This window comes from Etheostoma cragini, chromosome 7 (genome assembly GCF_013103735.1).
Source record: "Etheostoma cragini isolate CJK2018 chromosome 7, CSU_Ecrag_1.0, whole genome shotgun sequence".
In the NCBI taxonomy this organism is placed as follows: domain Eukaryota; kingdom Metazoa; phylum Chordata; class Actinopteri; order Perciformes; family Percidae; genus Etheostoma; species Etheostoma cragini.
In genome coordinates this window covers 20,469,803-20,491,788 of record NC_048413.1, presented here as the reverse complement: position 1 = coordinate 20,491,788, position 21,986 = coordinate 20,469,803, and the positions used below count along the sequence as shown (strand labels likewise).

Here is a 21,986-nt window from a genome sequence, read left to right as displayed (position 1 = left end):
AAAACAGACAAAAACACAAGGAGGCCAATGAAAAAGGGAAAATGAACCCAACTAAAAACCCCAAACCACAACAGAACCTCTGATTTAAGACTAGAGAGATTAGAATGACACAGGGACTACACTACAGACAGCAATACAAAAACATCCACCCACAGCTCCGGTTTGTTGCTCTGTGTAGGCATGGTGCTGTGTTAACAGTGGGGGAGGACATGGTGCTTTACAGACAGTAAAGATACTGAAAAAGGGATCTCTTGAAATAATGGGGGCAATAAATCTACAATTAGCATATGCATGTTATTTTCAAGTTAAAAGTACCATTTTTCAAATGTAGCTTTATCAGTTTATTGCGCCCATTAAATATGACATAAGGCCTCTTAACAAGACTGTTTTACATAAAGCAGCATATGGCAGAGCTGATAAGTGAGCAACCTAGCCGACACGTGATTTCCTCTCCGCTGCGCACACAGACACACACACACACAAACGCACACACACACACACACACACAGGTGAAGAGAAAGGCAAGCATAGACCTTGAAACAATGGATGATGCAGATGCTGAGATAACAAACACACAATCCAAGTTTAACATTTTGAGTTGTCATAGTAAGAAAGGCACAGGTACAGCTACTTACATTAATGAGTGTCCCAGTAACTCTTACCACTAAGCCACTAAGCCAGCATTCACAATGCCAGGACCCTGACCATAGACTGCATAAAACAGACCCTGAACCTAAAGCTTTGTTTTGCATCAATTATATTTTAGTGAAGGAACCAAACAGGTGAATGTGAGACAATTAAGTAAGGAAAGACTTTACTAAGAGCTTTACAAATTGAGATTTTTGCACACACAACACATGTTGTTTTTAAAATGTGATGTTTTTTTATTTATAATTTCAACAACCCAACAGTACATCAGCCCACAAGTACAGCTGAAATAATTTGCCCATCAAACATCAGACAAGCATGCTGGCTTGCATACTGCAAAATGTGACAGGATGCAGAAAGACATCCTGGTATTTCTGGCATAACGCACTTCACATACTATGTATTGGGACGAGCCAAATATTTTTCCAATGTACTAGATAGTATGATGTATGGGTGTTGGAACACAGGGATTATTTCTTTTGTTTGTGTCTACAATTTCCACTGTTTTAAGCACATAATGCTGGAGATTTCCCTTAAAATGGCTACGAGGAACTTTCAGTATGTGTTCATTCTAGCGGCCCCTGTGCACAAAAAGCGGTGGTGTCTTTTACCACACCTGCTGTCCTGCAGATTTTTAAGAGTAAGCGTTACCAGGAGGTCATACAGTTGCAATAAATGTTTTGCTCAGACAAAAAATCATTACAATAAGAAAATACGTTAGCCATGCATTATTTTGTGTATTAAGTGTTGCATACATTAACTTAGCCTACTTTGGATGTATTGGGGGCTAAACTGGGTTTCACTGCCACTGTGTCACGAGCCAAAGCATTAGCAAGAGTTTCTTGTAGCAACCAATGTTATAATAATACTAATAATAACTTAGATTTATGTAGTGCCCTTCATGAAACCCAAGGTTGCTTTACACAATACAGGGGGGCTAAAAGAAAACGGTAGGCCAACACAGATATGGACTGAAAAGTAACAACAACTGAGCGCTAAATGGAAGGGAGTGACGTGATTTCACGTAGGCTACTGACGTTACGTACAACCATGTCTCACATTGTAAAGTTAGTTTATGAAATGAAACAGGCATATTCCATACCTGTTTAGGAGGAAGAGGGCTATGTTCACGTGAGTCATCGCCGGTTGTCTATCACTCACTCTTTTAGCTTTAAGTTGTTCTTCGTTTAATTTTCTTTTTTATGTGATGGCACTACCCCTTTTTCTGCCATAACTACAACAGATACCTTCTCAAATAAAACAAAAATACAATTAGGCCTTAAAAAGAAATCTAAGGTTATCTTTTACCTGGCGGGATACTCAAACACAGACTTTTACACCGAAAACTATGTCCCATCCGAATGTGTTACTGTAGCGCAGGTCTGCCTGCCGTAAACCACTTTGTGACTTTGGAAATATCTTCTTCTTTTGGTTAATTGGTCAGTCTTGTTTGCTGTTACAGGTCATATATGATCATCAGAAGGAAAATTAAAAAGTTCGTTGTAGCTACTTTCACCAAAGTCTGCTGAGTTGCAGATTCAAGGAACATGTGCATTAAAGGTTCAAAAAGTAAATCAGAGAGCGGGACCTTAAACACTTGTCAACTTCACAGAAAGCCCTGAACTCTCGCACACTCCACTCCTCCGTTTCTAATGAAGAGATGCATTGTGGGACAACAGTGTCAGTCAAGAGAACACTGAATAATCAGGCAGATCATGTGTGCAAGTTAACAAGTTTGAGCATTTGCATGTGCAGAGTGTGAACACACTACATACTTAAAGGTGCCCTAAGCGAGGTGACGTTACTTATTGACTTTTAAAGTATTTTCAAACAAAACGAGACTAGCTTGCCCCTCCCTCCTGCTCATCCTGTCCCCTCCCTTCTGTGCTTCCGCGCATTGGGGACCCTCGCCCCCAAATCTTTCCTGTCGGTTATTTGCTAGAACGCTGGAACGTTTGTGTATGCTTCGTGGTGCAGGTGGGCACAGTTTGTTTTTATTGCCGTTTTATTCCTGAGCTGTCAGCTGACAGAGACCGAGTTTTTACAGTGTGCTCTGGGGACAGGCAGCTCATGAATAGTGAAGAGATTTTTGCTGTATGTGAAAACAAATGTTGTAGCCTAAAACACACATGATACCTTTAAAACCTGCTTTAGAAATGAAAAAGGCCAGTGCATTGTGGCGTTGTATGGTTACTGGCTCCCTCTAGGGTACTTAAGAGGTCAACGCAGCTGAAGATTCACACCAACTTCTGTCGTTCAGTCGTTTTTTCTCTCTGATTGCATTTGGTTGCAGTCCCCAACTCAAGCTGTCAGATAACATTAACAAGTTATAACCCCAGGAATATTTCATCTCTTCACGGTTGATCCCACATGATGGGAATGCTGCATGTCGGCCGTTACAGTGTGTGCACTTTGGGTCCAGCTGAGTCCTTGAGACTAGCATTAGTTACCCCTCAAATACTTGTTTCTGTTATCTTCAACTATGCTACTAAAGGACCTTCTCCCCTCTCCCACTGAATTAATTTATTAAGCAAATTTAAATTAAATTAGTGGTAAGTGTTAAATTATACTGAAGAAAGTATAATTATTTGTCAAGATCATTAAAACAGAATTGTGAGAAAATGAAAGAAAGATGTTCGAGGCTCAGACCTTGTTCCAATTTCCTGAGCAGCCAGTATCGCATAAAACTCTGCTGTCGCTTCAAGGATATCTAATTTCATTTGCTCACAAACACCTTTACTTAATCTATCTTGACATTTATTCTATTTTCTGCTCCTCCGTTGCTGACTATCTTGCTGCACAGACACCTCAGAATTACAGAGGAGATCAACACGTTGATGGAAATGTAATTGAGGAGAGACAGGGACAGGGACAGAAAGAAGAAGAGAAGGGAAGCATGCACAGTATTTAGTGCAAAAATAACATGTTGCACAGAGTCAGGGAGATAGAAAATGGATAGGAGGAAATAGGAAGGAGAGGAAATGCATCAATAGTGGGCAAGGGAAGGGTGGAGTGAGATAGAGTAAATCATAAATAGATGACAAGACTGAAAGCAAAGGAAGAATGAAAGTAAAAAAGAGATGGGAGACTCTTCGTTGTTAAGGGTTGTTAACGAAAATTTCCAAAGCACAGTTGTGCACCTACAGTAGACTACACTTAGTCTTTCAGTGAGAGGGGTGCTGATCAAGTAAAGAGAGGAGAGCTGCCATTATAAACCAAGACAGATTCTCCATCAGAAACAGACTGAAATGTCCAGCAATGTATTAGATAGATAGATAGATAGATAGATAGATAGATAGATAGATAGATAGATAGATAGATAGATAGATAGATAGATAGATATTTATTGATCCCAAGAATAAAGGGAAATTACGGTGTTACAGCAGCACACGTAAATAGGTAATATACACAAAAAAGATATACATACATACAATATACATGAAATAATAATAATAGGAATGAAATAAAAGAACAAATATTTGAACGTGTACAGGATGGGAAAACCGAAATGTGCAAATGCTGAAATAATAATATGCTTAAATGTATGCTAAATGTAAATAAACCAATTGTGCAGGTTGCACTTAGTGCATAAGTGTGTATTACCAGCTTATTCACTAGAGCCCCATTAGGGCAACACACAGCTCCTAGATTGGAGACATTTTTCAAGTTAAAAAGGAATGGCTGATATATCTCATTTTGGACATCTTGGCAAGCTTGAGGGTTCTAATTGGACTTTGTGCACCGACTATTTACCAGTACTGTTTGTCATCCACTTTGTAGTAAGTGTGGTTAATAACCATGTGCGTTATCTCTAGCTATTACCAATTCTTCTTCTATTCAAATCAATCATGCAATACATTTAAAGTGCATTCCAAAACAAGTGTCTATCTTGCCATCCTCAGTTTCACCCGGGTTAAAGTTGCATTGTCCACAATTATGTGAGGCAATGTGGAACGTTGGCCAGTAGAGGACACTATATGAATGAGAGAACGAGAGAGTACAGTGCAGTACAAGAAGGTAAGGTAAAGAATGCTACTGCATGTTTGGTCACCCGGTGTGCTGCAGCACACCTGATGAGCGGTTTCATAACACAGTGTATTAGGTTTAATGTATAAAATATTCTACATTTCTGTTGACGTGCTCTGTGCAATGACAATAATTTAAATTTGATCTAAAATTTAAAAAAAAACATAAATTTAAAAGAATTGAATAAGTGTATTAAAGCTGACATCCAGCTTGATGACGTTGTTCATTGTTTTTATTGTTTTTATGTACTCAAATACGATTTTTTCATTTAGACAAAAGGCTAATGGAAGAATTGATTCACTCATGTTACTCTAAAGTTAAGATTAAGCTAGTTGAAGTTTAGTGAACAAACTTTGCAATACATATAAGACTTACAAAATCCGGCTATCGTCTCGTACCAGTCTATGCTTCACTCCAAGTAGGAACTTTGACTGATAAAAGAAGATTAAAGTTGGATTTGATTCTAACACAGTTTGAACAAAACTTAAAGCCAAAAATAAATGCAGAAATAATGCACATACACACACAGACACACACAGGAACTGCACAGGAAAATTACGTGAAAATATCAAATAGGTTTGTTTTTATGTGATTCATCAATGACTAAGAGAACGTCATTTCTTCAGTGCAGAGTTTCATAGAGAAAAAAAGGCTATGATAATTGAACTGATAATTGATCAAAGTGGTGTTCTTCAAATTGGTCATGATTAGGTTTTGTCTGATAGACATCTGATAATGTTGCAGTCATACAAAATTTCACTCATTTATTCTAGGAAGGGCTGCATCAAATTTGCTTTCACTTTCTGTCTAGAAAGTTTGTTCAATGGAAACAGATATTTATGATGATCAATCACAGCTGTGTTTGACAAGTTCAATTGTCTTCCACAAGAGGTCTGTGCTCTATACACAGTATCAAGTGGCAGCTAGATGAAGTTATCAAACTCCTTTATGGAATTATAAAAACTGAAACTTGTACTGCCCTTCCAGGTCCAGGTTCCATCTAGTGGAAATAGCGACACAATCTTCACAGACAGTAAGCAGTGTAGAGTGGAAGTCTCTTACAGAAATTGTAAACAGCTGTGTGAGTGGACCTAGATGCTCACATAGTGTTTCACATCAGCCGTCCATTCCATTTGGACATTTCAGGACACTCAAGTCAAAGTATCAAGTTAATTATTTGTCTCATTTTTACATAGACCTCTTCTCAGGATTGAGTGGACGTGTACTGGCTGTGCTTGATTGACAGTAGTCTCCCTTTTCTATTAAACGTTGTTAGGGGGTTAAGTACATTACTCGGGTACTTTCCAGCATAATTTCAACCAACTTCGACCTGAGCAAAGGTCTATAGAGGCAGAATTGCAGAAACATGTTAAAAAATAAAAAATTACAATTAAAAAACAGATAAAGAAGAACATGTACATTTCAGCCCAATCTTCCACTTCCACTAAGGAATTCCCATGTTCAAGAAAAGGAGTAGGAAGTTAAAAAAAAGAATTCTGGTCCTACGCCCTTTTTCTATTTTTATACTTTAGTTAAATAGAATGCAATTTGATGCTTCACTTATTTATGTATACATACACATACATACACAATATAGCTACCTACCGACACACACATAGACACATGTATAAACAGACACACATGCATACATACATGCAGTCAGAGATACATCATATGCATTTTTTTTCTTTTCCATCCATCTACTTCTCAGACACCTTTCAGATATTTAAACATTAAAACGTTAGCTTGTGGATAAGCTACCATGCTGGAATTTGTAGTTAGTAGACCTAAAACCAAAATCAACAGTATGTGAACACTACTGCATAGCCTATGAAGGTAAAACAGAGTAAGCTATAGAAGAATATGTAATAATAATAATAATAATAATAATAATAATAATAATAATAGGTATTGGAGCTAAATCCTGCTCCATTCTCAGGGTTATAACAAAATGTACCAGCACATCTTATATTATAAAACAGAAGTATTGCAAAACAACTTAATGCAACAAACTATATACTTATAACAACAAACTTAATGCATGACCAACATGTCTTCATTTATGTTGAAATACTGCTTTTATCGTTTAGCTTACATGTATAATGCAAATCACACAATGTTTAAGCACATATAAAATTTTAAATTCCAACACAGGCTATATAAACAAAATATATAACTAGAACAGCAATGTAAGTTATTAAACACAAATGTAATCACAACTTGCAGTGATTCACATTTGTTATGTATGCAGCTTTTGTGCCTTTAGTAACCCTCGACCGTTCGAATGCTCGTGCACTTCCGGAACTTTCGTAATGGATTTTTTTTAGTGCAGAGCGCATGCAGGGACTATCGGGACCGACCCTTTTTCTTTGAGCAAGAAACTGATGAATGAGTGGAAGCGGCCAAGCCTGCCCTGCATCTCATTACCACTTCAGAAATAAAAGCGTTTCTGGCGGAGAGACTCGCTGCAGAAACGGGGGACAGAAGGTGAGCCACACACCGGGTTGTATGTCCGCTTGTTTATGTTTTCTTCCTGTTAAACCATATCTTTTTTTCTGTTTGCATTGTTGCGGGGCGTCAATTAGGCTCCAGACAAAAGAGGAGCACGCTGCACTAGTGCACCTCCGCTTCCTCCTGCCTGCATTGCTGTTGCAGCCTCCTTCCGTGTTATGAAACAAGCAAGCACGCTGCTTTCTCTTTTCATAACATGCCTCCTCGGAACAAGCTGTAAAACGAGCCGGGCACACGAACAGCAATCAGAGGTGACGCATCTGCGGGGTTAAATAGCCCAGCTGAAATGCATGGGCGCCTAATTTTTGGCAGTGTTACCTAACAGCCAGTTAGGCTATGAAGGCAAATCAAACATGGAAGTGGCTTATGTAAAGAGTTATGCAAATTGGCTTAAATGCCAAGTTAGGTGGTTTCATAATCACCTAAAATCAGCTACTATCTGTTTGTAGTTGAACCCCTAAAGTTTCTTCCAGTTGCCAGAGTAATTTAGGGCCACCCCATGGCTCAATATAGCAGTTTGTGTTTGGGGCGACCAGCTTCAACACTCAGCCTCAGTGGTGGAATCAGCTGTACTACAAAGATTTGAGATAGGTTATGTAAAACTAGGAAGTGAGATGGTGAATGGCTTGATCCCTGGTAGTTAATACTTTTTCCCGTGTCCACTCACTTTCTGGTGAAAACTGTCACTGTTGCAACTTTTGACTGTTGATCATACGCTAACTGAGATGTGACTGAAGTAAAGAGCTAAGGAGAAGAGGATTGCGTGTAATTAGCTGACAAAGCAACCACTTTAAAACATTTTGTGGTTGAACTAGCTTCAGATAGACTGATATCAAGTTACACAAAAGAGCTTTAGACTTGGGTCTTCAAAAAAGACTTTAAAACGATACTCCACTTGAACTTGGGTGGACACTTTTAAATGGTGCCATTACCCTAAATGGAACTCTACTACTGACTCCTGAGTTTGAGATTCAGTTTTTTTTGTGCTAGTAGTGGCTAATGTAGCCTTGGTCTGCTAGCCTCAAGCGGAGATTAGGACTGGGGTACAGAGGTCTGTCTAGTTCACTTTCTAACTTCACATTCTAAGTCAGACTTCTAGTCTTCAACTAGCCTGAAAATCCAGACCCAAATCCGAAAGATTAAGGGTCTGGCATAGAGTAATGAAAGTTGCCCGTCCTGAGGGGCGGCACCAAGGGTGCATTTGTAAATCTCACTGCACGCAATTAGATAACACTACAACCAATGACAACAGCACACAGGGTGCTGTATCCAGACCCCCATATGCTTGGCTTGATGTTGAGGGATCTGTGACCAAAACATTTATTTTGTTGCTGAGTTGAAGCTTCAGATTGTTTTCCTGCTTCTGTAAAGAAAACTCATCTGTTGTCTTTGGCTATGTTATCGCTTAAAAGCCCATAGGTGTGTTTTGCTTGAATTACTGGCTGAGATTTGGTTTACTGTTGCCTTTCAAGTTTTTTTGGGGGGGGTAAATGTATTGCTGACCAGGCATTTTGTTTCACAGTGTCAAGTTGATAGACCCCGTGGCCGGAGGATTATGTTCTTATAGTCTGCCTCAGCTGTAGGTTTTGATTCAGAGACTTTGATGATCTTGGGTCAAGTATCCAGAGAACCTCGTCAGCCAGACACAACCTTCTTCCCCAAACCCGCTTTTTTTCTTTTTCATTTTATCATTCTTTCGGGCAAACCTGGGACAGAAGATTTTGCATGAATGTTTATTGTCGTCGTTGTGGAAGGTTTGTTTTGACGTGTGCTTTTGTTATTGAAGGTCAGTCTGTCTTTAAACATTCTTAAACCTGCAGCTACTGGGTGCCAACGTTTTTATTTTTAATGGTTGGTGACGGAGACATGTGTAAAGGTTACACTACTTTCTTAAAAAAAAAAAAAAAATGTGTACACCACACACTGCAAAAATAAGCCTAGGAGAATCATTAAAGAGCCCTGGCACCCAGCTAATGGCCTTTTCTTCCCTGAGGCCGGGGAAAAAAGTACCGGATACACCAGGCCAGCACTGAGCCTCCTCCCTCAAGTTAATTGATTGATCAGACTGTCTGGAAGGGATGCTCTGCACTCGTGGCTCTGTCAGAGCTATTGTCAACACTGTTTACATGGGCCTACTTTGTGTTAAGTATGGAATTTTGGAGAAAAAGAAATCATTTACCAAGGTTAATTCGTTTAAGTTCAGAAAATTAAATCTTTGTCTGTCATTGGCCTCTGAATCAGAATTAAATTGTGAGATGCCCAAAGATTTTCACTCTTAAAACAAACATAACATTGACTGTAGAAACATGTGCAAAATGCAAAAACTGTGCAAGAAGAAGCCTGAATAGAGCTGTATGATGTAGTCTATGTATGGTTGTTAGTGTGGTGCTGGATGTGGGTATGATGCACATTGTGCATTGTGGGTTTTCCTTGCAAATGGGACTCTGTAGCATTGACCTGATGGAAGGATTGATGAAGGGGTTGGGTGGGATCCTGTGTGATTTATAGTGGGCTTCCAGAGCATAAACTGGGTGGGAAGTTCTGTCAGGTAGGTTTGGGGGGGAGCCAATTATCTTGGTGGCCTGATTTATTATCCCTGCAAGTTTTGTTTTGTGCATAATGGTGAGAGCATCGTGCCAAGCGTAGATATTGATTTAGTTTTTTGTCCCGTTTAGAGTCACATTTTCTGTATTTCTTTTTTGTTGTTTAAAGGATTATCTAGGAACGCTTCTGTGGCACTCTCCTTTTTCATCCCTCCCCTTCATCCTTTAAACACTGCCCAACAATGTCAAAGTCTTTGATTTAAAAAATACTCTTATTTAAAACAAGCCAGTGCAAATATCATGAAAGATTCGCCTTGGGGTTGTAGTTGCATCTTAAATTAAGAAATATTTTGTACACAGTTATGTGTAGAACAAGACTTTTATCTTTGGAAAATACTAAAAATATTTGTCTTTCAAAGATAAAGCCGACAACATTATAAGAATAGGTAGAAACCAGGCGTCCATCCACCTCTTAGCTGTACAGTAGATGGGGTCAGAAAGGGAGGTGAGACCAGTGTGGGTCTCCCTGGTTGAATTGCACTTCCCTTAAATTGCATCCACGTTTTCTTCACTTGCTTCCCTTCCGTGCGTCTTAGTCCGTTCCACCGAGGAAGCAGGGGAGAGATGGAGGAGAGAGAGGAAACGTGTTTTCAGAAGGCTGCAATGTTGTTTCCTCTGACTCAAATAAGAGAAGTGAAATTCAACCCCTGATCCACGCTGCTTCTTGAGCTTGCTGAACCCTAAAACAGTGGGGTCTGTTTGACCTAAACTCCTTGTAAAACCGCAAGAGAGAGAGTGATGCTGGGCAGAACAGTCCGACTGACCTCCACTGCTCACATTCAGAGACTTAAACATCACAATGGGAAATGTAGTTAAAATGGGTTTAGTTTTACCTTTTTTGTGTTGAGTTTAAATCCCTTACGCAGAAAGGGAGGGAGGAAGGAATGTAGGGCGAATATGACTCTGATCTCCGCTCCTTCTCATGTTTTATTGATTCTGAAAAACATGTACTGTAGGGAGTGGGTGGACCGCTGTGTCTGACCTACTAATACTTTTTCAGTTTACTTACTATAACTTTTAAATCTTTAATGGGAAAGGATTGTGTAGGGACATTGTCAGCAACTTCTAGTTCTCCTCTCTCATCCAAAGAGGTGAGGAATTCCAGACTAGTTTAATGATAGGCCGACAGATTATTTTAAGAGGCTGGAAGAATGACGGAGTGCCGTCAATCCAGTCTTTACTAGAAAATGGGGAAAGTACCTAAACTTTCTGAAGGGCTACTAAGAAGCTTTGTGCTGGCTAGAGACGTGTGTTATTGGCGTATGGTGTTGTCATTTACACATATGTATTTGGTTTATGGTTTGTCTGTTTTACTATTCTGTAGAACGGTTTTGAATATTGTAATTACTGTCATCTTTTTTTATTTTTATTTTTTTTTTATGAAAAAAGGGGGGTTTATGTTGTGAGTTGTGTATTTTGTTAAAAAAAACTTAATCACAATCTCTGATTCTTGTCATAGCTGTTAAACTAGAGGGGATAAAGCAATAATGGACCACTGTCTGGTTTACAGCATTAAATCTGCTGTACATTATACATTATAACTTGGCCAGGACACTCTTGGAAAAGAGATTTTTAATCTCAATGAGTTTTCTTTCTGGTTAAATAAAGGTAAAATAAAATAAAATAAAATAAAACATCATTTTACATGTACAGTATATGCCTGTCCATCACTTGAGTTGCAAGCATAGATCTGTCTTATTGGCTTTTTTTTTACCCTGTTCATGTGTGGGGATCATAAAACTGTAAGTAACGAAAGGGCAAGTTGGATAAATGGCTGTAAGCCATCACAGCAGCAGGTTGGCTCAGTTGTCAGAGGAACACTTTCACAACTGAAAGGTCACAGACTCGGTTCAATTTTCCTGACAAACTATCTCTAACTGTGACGTTTGGTCTTTTTATTACAACAGGTATTAGAAACTCCTAAATATGAAGCAGTGTAATACATCGCCACCTCAAAATAACTGTAGGGGAAAATCAACTCCAGCATAACACTCAATGAAAATGGGATTGGCTTAATAATAGAGGATTTGTTGCAGGCTATCGTATTGGAATACATTATGTTGTACAGGTGGACCCCATAAATGGTAACCTGGTGTACGTTCTATGGCATTTTTATGTTGTCAGGACATTTTTTTTATGATTGTAGTGACTGCTATGTTGACAATGGGTTGCTGGTTCAGGTCCACATACGGACAAATTGATGATGATGATAATGGTGGTGGACTGGTAGATGGAGAGGTGCCAGTTCACCTCCTGGGCACTGCCAAGGTGCTCTTGAGCAAGGCACTGAAACCCTAACTGCTCGGGGCGCCTTTCTATGGACAGCCCCCCCCCGCCGACATCTCTCCATTAGTGCATGTATACTGAGCATGTGTGTAATTCAGGCCTGTGTGTAATAACAGAGTGTAAATTGTAATTTACCCTTGTGGGACTAACAAAGGAATTATTATTATTATTATTATTATTATTATTATTATTAAGTCTTCCATTGAGTACATGTTCATGATGAGTAATTTGTGTACTAGGATTGCGACTAATGATCCTTTTCAGTGCCGAATAATTTTCACATTATTTTGTCGCTTAGTTGTATGGACTATAAAATGGTGGTAAAAATCAGTCTGTGTTTTCCAAAGGCCAATGTGATGTTCTCAAATGTCTTTTGTCCCAACTCAAATGTTGTTCAGTTTTTTAAATTTTTGTTCATGAAAAATTACTCAAACCAACTAATCTATTATCGTGTGTTTGTGTTGGCACACCCTCCAAAGCTCCAATGTACAGACAGCAGAGGAACAGAAGAAAGTAGCTGCACCTTCACCAAAATGAAGACTATTTTGGTACAAAGCGGATAGCCGTCTGAGCTTTACTTGGCAAGGGGAAAACTTACCTGCATTTGCCTTGGACACTTTGTGTGTTTGTGTGTGTGTCCAGTATGTTTACTTGTACGTTGGAACCTACTGAACTAATCAAAGTGTATATGTATTCATTGCTTCATAATGAAGACCAACACGACTGGATTGTCGTGGTAATAATTATATTAGCAGCCAAACTGATTGCTAATGTGAACTTATTCATCTGTTCTGATTTGTAACAAACCGGATTCCGAACTACTGTCTGATGCCAGACGTTTTGATTTTCCTGTGGGTGAGCAGTCAATCTGTAGCACAGTATTTGTGTTTACATACTGTATTAATTAGATTGAATGCCACAGTCCAGAGACACATATGTGGTTACGGCATGTGTTGCCACATAAATGTATTAACGAAGCGACGGCCCAAAGCTTTTTGAGTATCTTAGATAACTGCTGGGTCTTAGTTATTTACCTCTGCAGACATTGTTTTGGTCCTATAAATGATTAAGCTAAGGAGTCATAGGGTTAGCAACGGTGCCACTTCAAAATTGCTAGAGGTTGCTAATAGTTTTGCAACTGCTGGTTTTGCACGGTAGAAACGGTGAGTTATTTCAAGACGAGAGGGTTGCTGTAAATCTGGAAGAGAGGGCCGTGAGTTTGCAGTGTGTTTTAATAATGTAGTAGTAGTAGTAGTAGCGTGTGTGTATATATACTTTATCAATCCCACAAGGGGAAATTACAATTTACTCTGTTGTTATTACACACAGGCCTGAATTACACACACATGCTCAGTACATAATACATGCACTAAATGGAGAGATGTCAGAGTGAGGGGGCTGCCCATGGAAAGGCGCCCCGAGCAGTTGGGGGTTTGGTGCATTGCTCAAGAGCACCTTGGCAATGCCCAGGAGGTTAAGCGATTGTTACCATAATTCTAAGACAAAGTGTGTTCAGTCGGGTGGAGAAGAGGTGGTGTTATTTTTTAGCAGTTCTCACCGTAATTCTAAGTTGAGGAAGTGTGTCTGTCCGTTGGTTGGAGAGGACAAAGAGGCTGTTGTGTTTTAGCGGCTACTACCATCATTCTAAGCCTAAAAAGTGTGCCTTTCAGTTGGGTACAGAGATTCGTGTGAGCACGTGACTGTCAATATAGCTGGCATCTAATATTAGCTACTCCGCTGTGCTGTGAAGTCATGTCTGGCTATGTGAGACAAGCATCTAGCAACATTGTTGACATATTGCACCTTTTTAAATCTTTTAATATAACATGATTGAATATTATGTGTAATACATGTATAAAAAGGACTGTTATGATTATTTTCATCATCAATTCTGTTGATTTAAGGTGATGCCTTCACTTCTTTTGTGCAACCAGCAGTTCAAAAGAAATGGAGTATAAAACTATGTTAAACTAAATCAGCAAATCTGTACATTTGGAAAACAGTGAGTGTCATTAAATAGTTTGATCCATTAATTAACTTAAAATTTTAAGAAGTATGTAAAAGTCTATGAAGAGGCAGTAGAAAGGGCTTATTACATACCCAAAATGACTCTTTTCAGGTGTAAACAAACACACCCTAACTCAACTTCAGACCCAAATGTTTTATCACATTTATCTTTTTTTGTTTAAGCAACTAATCCATCTTTTGAGACGGATCTATTCAACACCACATTTTTGGGAAACAATTCACACTTGTTTTTCCCTGTTGATCACATTCCTTTGTTGATGTGTCTGATAAACCTGAGACAAAAAGATGCAATTTGGCAGAGACATACGGGGAAAATCATCTGCTGGCTTGCCAAAATGGTTTTGAAAAGGATTCTGTCTAATCTTGATTGTGGAAGGAAATTAATTTCTGTTAACGTGTTGTCCTTGGGTCAAACTGACCTGTCATCAGTTAATTATTTTTTTTGTCAAAAAAAATGGGCCATCGAAATAAGCGCTGAAAATGTCAACATTAAAAATATCCAAAAACTCACCCACAACATTGAAAAAGTGACAAAAATGTGGGAAAACTTCTTTTTTTTTTTCTTCATGGTTGACTGAAAGACAACACAAAGGTTAAGAGGGTAGTGATTAATGACTCAAAATACAACAAATAATTTATCAGCAGAAAGGTGACCCAAGCAGTTTTGTTTCAAATGTTCACCTTAACTCTTCAATGTCAGTGCAGTCCTCTACTTCTTTTTATTCTGAAAGTTTTTTTTTTAGCAGTTTGTTATTGGCTGCAGGCAGAATAAGCCACCTCGTGTGTGTGTGTGTGTGTGTGTGTGTGTGTGTGGCAAAGGAGACCCTTCTCTTCTAGTGTCCCCATGTAAACCATAAACAACCCCAATGAACCCTCTGTACCCTGACTGATTAGCTGGAGACCAGCCAGCAGTATCCAATTCGAGATCATCTCAGCGCAATGATTTCTGATCCCTCCCTTTCTGCCTCTCGACCCCTCCCAGTTCAACTACATGGACTCTGAAAGTGTGTGAGCTCCTGCATTGCTTCAGTGCTAGTCATTTTCTTCATGTTTTCTTTGTTAAACAGTGCTCGGGTACTGCAGGCCAAAGGCAGCATGGGGTGGGGGTGGGGGGGTCAGGGATTAGATATGACACCCAGCTGGAATTGGCCCGAGGGTTTACCTGTTTAAAAATATCCTGTGAAGCGAGTCAATGCCGGTCAGCATTGTTCACTGATCCAGGTCACTAATTTGTGCAAGGCGTCTTGGCCAGTGCATTAACTGTGGGCTTATCCTGAGTAAATTTGTGCGTGTTGTATGTATTCTTCAAAGACCGAATTAAAAAAAAACAGTTTGTTTCTGAGCAGTCAGAGGTCCAAATTAGAATCAGCAAGCTGGAGGTATGAGGAATACAGTATGTTACAGGTCATACTGTGGCCACATCTACATAAACTCTGATATGCTTATTTGATTTTGTGTTATTTAACATGATGCAAACAAGCCTCTACTGCACATTGAACAAGAAATATAAAAATGTATATTTGTACCCCTGAACTGAAGCACAAGTAACCTTGTGGTGTTTTAAATATGGTATTTTTATTTATATTAATGGTTGGGTGTGCCAATCAGTGCTAAAATTATTGGTTGATTAGTCTAATAATTAGTTGATCAATAACAACGTTGATAGTGTGTCATTTATCAAGCAACAACACTACTTCCATACTATGTATGCAGTGTGTTCAAACTTCAAAAGTAACTCCTTCAAAGCAGACAACATACCATAGACAGTTAAGGAAATGGACCACTAGATCCCGTTGTTCTGGACGGAGACCAGTGAAGGATATTAGAAGCACTTTCCGGTGATTCCTGAGCGTTACTGCACAGCATCCAACTGAACTTGACAACGTAGATGTGACGCGGTCAACGTGTCTGAAAGTTGAAAGTCTTCTGATAGCTGTGCCAAGAGAAATCTCAATCATTCCCAATCAGCAGAGACGGAGAGCGTAGGTTTATGTAAGAAGACGACATAGGCACAGGCCTTTTTGTCAGTTAGTTATTGCTAGCTCAAATGCTAATTAACATTAGTAATTAAACCTAAACATCTAATGTAAGTCCAATCTGTCTGAGAGCTTACTCAGTACTAGTAATTTCTCTACTGTGTGACAGTAAGTCGCGTGAGATACAAGGTAATGGGGCCTTTTATACATTGTTGTATTTCTTTAGAAATAAACAACGGACAAATAGTCTTTAAACGCTTCAGATGTTACGGTATTCACGGTCAAAATGAATGGAATGCTAATGGCAGGTGATGGCTTGGTAGCATTAAGATGGCGTCTTAGGAGCTACGCTTAGAGAAAAGAGGCTTACCTCCTTGCAAAATACAGTTAATTTCAAGTGTGCTCTTTACGGAGACTGTTCCCCCACAATGCACTTCGCAAATTAAATGGAGGAGGTGATCACACCTGCAAAACCTTAAATAAATTGTGGATAGTGGTGAAAACGTGCCAAAAAAAGTGAAAAACAAGAATAAGGTGTTACAACTCTGCAAAGCAACTGCCAGTTATATTAGGCAAATTGTATACTAACTGCTAAAACAGTTTATTATAACAAGTAGTGTGTAAAACATACTGTATAGAATTAGTATCTAGGATGGGTTTGAGACAGTCTTTTAGTCTACAGCCACAGTATGCCTTTCCAATTTTTGATGACATCTATTACTTGTTCCTATGGAGTTAGAATACACTTAGTCTTCTAATGGATGTAATGTAATATCATTACGTTTTTTTCTTAGAAATAATCAATTAGAAACATGTTTTTAATACACTTAAAAATATGAATTGATCAGGTCCCTCTCCCGACTTGAGGTCCAGTCAACACAGCAACCCCACAAATAAGATTTTTAGAAATCATGAACCTTCAACAATGCCTGAGTTAATACCTAGTAAGCAATTGCATGGGATAATGAAGAGACTAAAAAATGAGCTGCACTAACCCACATTGGATGAAGATTGAGTATTTTGCAAATGCAGTGTGTATTTGAACAGTGTGTGTTGTCTTTTTTTTTTTTTTTGTGAAGGCAACACAACTTAATTGGTTAACTGCCTCCATCCCCATCACCAGCCTTCAGTATTGTGTAATTCTGTTACACAAGCGAGGGGATGCAATGCAGAGCTCCTTAGTCTGTAAGCCAGTCTAACATTAAAAGCCAGATGTTATACAATATCCATTTTCAGAGACACAAATTGAAGGACCATTCTTGCGAATGACCTTCTTTTGGGAAACGGGCAGTGTGTGATCAGTTGACATCGGTGTAGTGCATCATCACTAGTTAGTGAGTTTATCAAAGCATACCCATCCGTTGTTAGTGGTTGTAAATTTAAACAAACTAAAAATAGTCTAAAGCTAAGTGAATCTACTGAAATTAGTTTATTGTTTTATTTTCTGACACCAAAGCTTTTGATGCATACATATTGTACTGGCATACATATTGTACAAGTTTTCTTCCAGTAAGCTCAACAGCGGCATTATTAGCCAGGTCTTATGGAAGGCAGCTTATGCAAGCAGCTTCTCTCTCTCTCTCTCTCTCTCTCTCTCTCTCTCTCTCTCTCTCTCTCTCTCAAATTACAGGTTTTTCCTGTAAAACACTTTTTCACATTGGCAGGAGATCACGTGAATGACTGATATTTAATTTTGAAGTCAGTTTCCCATAGGCAAATCATTTTTTCTGGTTGGAACGGGTGGGTTGAAGGGGAGGGGACAGACTACTGCAAAACAACAGTTCAGTCACAAGCTTTGGCCTTTTGTACAATACAATTTCTGATTAGGGGAGTTACTGTATTTTTGTACAGTTTCACAATCTGCAACATTCTTGCCGGTCCAGCAACCCTGACCCTGATGTAAGATTACAAAGCTCAGAATGTGCAGTGAAACCCAGGGGCATTTTTAGGATTTGAGGAGTTTTGGGGCTTAGCTCGCACCCATTTAACTAAACTAAAAGCATTAAATGTTTCATTTCCTGCATTCTGGTGAATTGTTATTCCCCTATTACTACCTTTTTTTCTGAATCAGTGTACACTGGAAATATTTTTTATCTAAAGAGAATTCTAGATTACTGTCAGGCATTCTGTATTGCTTTCAACTATTTATTCTCCTGTAGATTGAATTGTAATTATGTCTTAGTCAGCAAAAATTTAGCCTAGGCATCATTTACTCTTTTGCATGTTTTGTTGAGGATGTAACCTCCTTTAATGTGAAACTGTTCATAGGATCCTTTTAATAAGTGTACATGCGCCCAAAAGCCAAAAATGTCTCTTATCCCGCCCTGTCGACACCCATTTTTAACCACAAAAAGTCAATGCAAAGCACCTTGTGATTGCTGATATATATGTTTATGACGCTGGCAGTTGTTCTTTTCTGATGCCGAATCATGACAACTGGCGGAGACAAAGAAAAAAACCTCTCGGACGCTCGGGAATTGCTGCAAATCGAATTATAATTTTTTGCCTGTTAGGTAAACCTGACTAAACGGGCATTACGGCACTCAGGGACAGCTTCAATATATACAAGACCTACAGGTGTGTGATAGGATTAGACCTGAACGAGATAATATCCAAACAAGTGATAAAGTTGAAGCTTTTAATATTTGTGTAAAACACTTAGGTGTAAACAGCCGGTTGCCCCCAGAGTTGCGAGTCCGTGTTTGGACCGGGATGGCACAGTTCCTCTCTACTGGACCCAATTCAGAACACAGAACCAATAGCGCAGCTTTAGGGAATTTAAATTTTCATATTAGCCATTCATCGTCATGGTCCCTGAAGTTATATCCTCTCCTGATTCTTCCATTTGGGCTTAGTCCTCCTGCAGAGCCAGCAATGCCATCATGTAGCATTAAGCACGGGGGGTCACCACAGTGGCGTGCACAGTTTACAACAATTTGTAAAGGGTAACACCTTGTCAAAGCACAATATCAACTATATCACCCACCCAGAGATACAACTTGAAGACAAAAGTGTAAAAAGCACACACCCCTGGACTATAATATCTCAGATTTGTTTGAGCAAGAATTCTACTCATGTTCAAAACTTTGTGTAAAATATAACTGATCCAGTCTGTGTTCTCTGCGATTTGGAGGAGTCGTGATAATTTGTTTATAATTGGCTATTACAAGAATAAAGTTACTATTTCAGAAAATAATCCACCTGCACCATAGTCTGCCATGCATTACTATTTATACTTACTTACTTATTTATTTGCATGTGCCATGCAACAATTGTTTTTTTTGTTTTTTAATTCTATTAAACTTATTTTTTGAATGGTTTTTACATTAAAACATATTACAAAATCATGTCCATGTGTATTAAGATATTTAGAGTTGTGGATTGCTGATTTTGGGAGGGGGATTTGGATGTAAGATTGGATGTGAGATTTCATGCTGGTTCAGGCAGTGTTCTTTTTTTCTTTTCTTTTTTTATTAAAGAAATTTAGGTCGTCTCACCCCCTCCCCCTTTTGGTCATGGGGGTGTTATTAGGACACCAGACAGACAGACTGACTGACTGTTCCCCTCCCCCCTGCCTCTCCACCCTCCTATCCCACAACTCCCTCAGTCATTGTCCATCTCCCCCTTCATCCTTTATGCCATCCTATTTTTTATATATTTCATTCCTTCCTCTTTGCTTTGTTTTATTTTGCTCTCATCAGCATCCCATTTCCATATTTACTGAATTTAAATTGCTTCTTACTTTTTCTGGCCCAGCCAAAAGCAATGCTTTACTCCAAAATGCAATGTTGGCTGAATCAGACATCCTTGGAACACCTTGGTAAGAGTGTAGGGCAGTGATCTTCAACAGGGGTCAAGGACCCTAAGGGTAACTGCAGGGGTCCCACCAAGTTATTGTTTAATTATAAAAAATAAATCCCAAAAGGTAAAATATATGTCTCAAAATATACCTAAACACCAGCCCAACATATCATCAACAAAGAACTCTAGAAACCTATTTGTGATGTTTCTTCTCCAATTTAAACAACATTGGTGATAAGCTTACTAGCTTATGGGTAAGCTAGCCACTAAGGTAGACATCCACAGAGACAGTCAAGCTTAAGGACTCACTGTACTACGTGTATGTTTAAAATCATACATGATGTATAAATATATGAATATGTCTAATATTTTCATAACTCAGTTTTGTATGCATTTTAAAGGGGTCCCTACATGGTCCCTTTCAGCTAAGGGGTCTTTGGCCTAACAAAAATGTCAAAGAACCCTGGTGTAGGATGTAAAACACAGATAGGTTTTATTAACATTTTGATTTGACCCTCGAATATTTTAGTTTGAATGTTTTTGTAAATAATTCATAGCTCAATTAAGCCATTTTTGTGTCATTGATGTGAGGTGTCAATGATCAAATGAATGTTGTTGTTTTTTTTTTAAATGTAATGTGTTAGACTACCCGCTTTGTGTTAACAACAATTGCACTTTAATCAGGAGAGACGTGTTTGCAGACATGCAAATAAGATTTACTGTACAGCTCAAATAACTCCTTCGCTATACGAATCTTTCGTATATCTATATAGGGGTAGAGAACCATCTGACTTCCTGATGGAATCTAGACAAAGGTGGGGCGAGGAAGGAGCCCGAAGACCAGACCAAAGGACACTCCGGACCGGTCAGCTGGAGTAGATGGAGGTGTAAGGGGAGGTGGAGGGTTGCACTCTTGCCTGCAATGACAGCTAAATGGCAAAGGGAGAAACCGATATAAATCAGGGTTGTGACTCTGTGATTGGCCCTTGCCATTTGTGTAACTATTCTGATGGGTTTAGCAGGAAGGGAACGCCTCCAACAGCTGAATTGATTAGGAGTGCATCAATTAATAGTTAGGTTTTCCTGAAAGAATTTGCGCTGAGTTACTTTTCAATCAATAAAGTTCCTATATAGTTATGTTTGTATTGTTGTACACCCAGTGGACTTCCTTCATAAAACTGAACCAATAGAGTTTCTAGAAATCTTATACAAAATTATGACAATAATTGCAAGCAATGGATGGCATTATATTAACTTCATAGTGAATGTCCACCTTCAGGTAGTTTTAAAAGGTTGTAAGTGACGAAACAGAAGAGTCTAACCCACATGCTGGACTATCATGTTCTGTATGTTATGTAACTGTTATTTTACAGCCTGAAGGTCTGACATGATAGCCTGATTTCCTGGTGTATAAAATTACATGAAGCCTCCATAAATCAAGTACTTTTTGTGGCAAGTTATGTAGGCTATTAAAAAGCTGTACAGGATGTCTGCCAGAGATTTGTGGGACCAACATTTGACTGTGTATAAGTCAAGTTACTTTTAGGGAATGTTTTTTTCTTTTTACAAGACACAGTCTTTACAGTGGCCGTGAAGTTGCTATGTTTCTTTTTCAAATATAAAACCTATTTTATCAACATACAGTGGTGTGAAAAAGTGTTTGCCCCCTTCCTCATTTCCTGTTCCTTTGCATGTTTGTCACACTTAAGTGTTTCGAAACATCAAACCAATTTAAACAATAGTCGAGGACAACACAAGTAAACACAAAATGCAATTTGTAAATGAATTATTGTTTATTATTAAAGGTGAAAAAAAATCCAAACCATCATGGCCCTGTGTGAAAAAGTGATTGCCCCCTAAACCTAATAACTGGTTGGGCCACCCTTAGCAGCAACAACTGCAACCAAGCGTTTGCGATAACGTGCAATGAGGCTTTTACAGCGTCCTGGAGGAATTTTGGCCCACTCATCTTTGCAGAATTGTCCTAGTTCAGTTACATTAGAGGGTTTTCGAGCATGAACGGACTTTCTAAGGTCATACCACAACATCTCAATAGGATTCAGGTCAGGACTTTGGCTAGGCCACTCCAAAGTCTTCATTTTGTTTT

At 38.9% G+C, this 21,986-nt stretch overlaps 1 protein-coding gene across 1 annotated transcript in view; it reads left to right on the top strand.

The window, feature by feature from the left end:
- Positions 1-6,986: 6,986 nt before the first annotated feature.
- The window catches only part of LOC117948246 (helicase ARIP4-like), a 59,740-nt gene continuing 44,740 nt past the window's right edge, over positions 6,987-21,986 (top strand). Inside the window, exon 1 of the mRNA XM_034877806.1 lies at positions 6,987-7,161. The gene's annotated coding sequence lies outside the window, so the exon portion shown is untranslated. The remainder of the gene's footprint in view (positions 7,162-21,986) is intronic.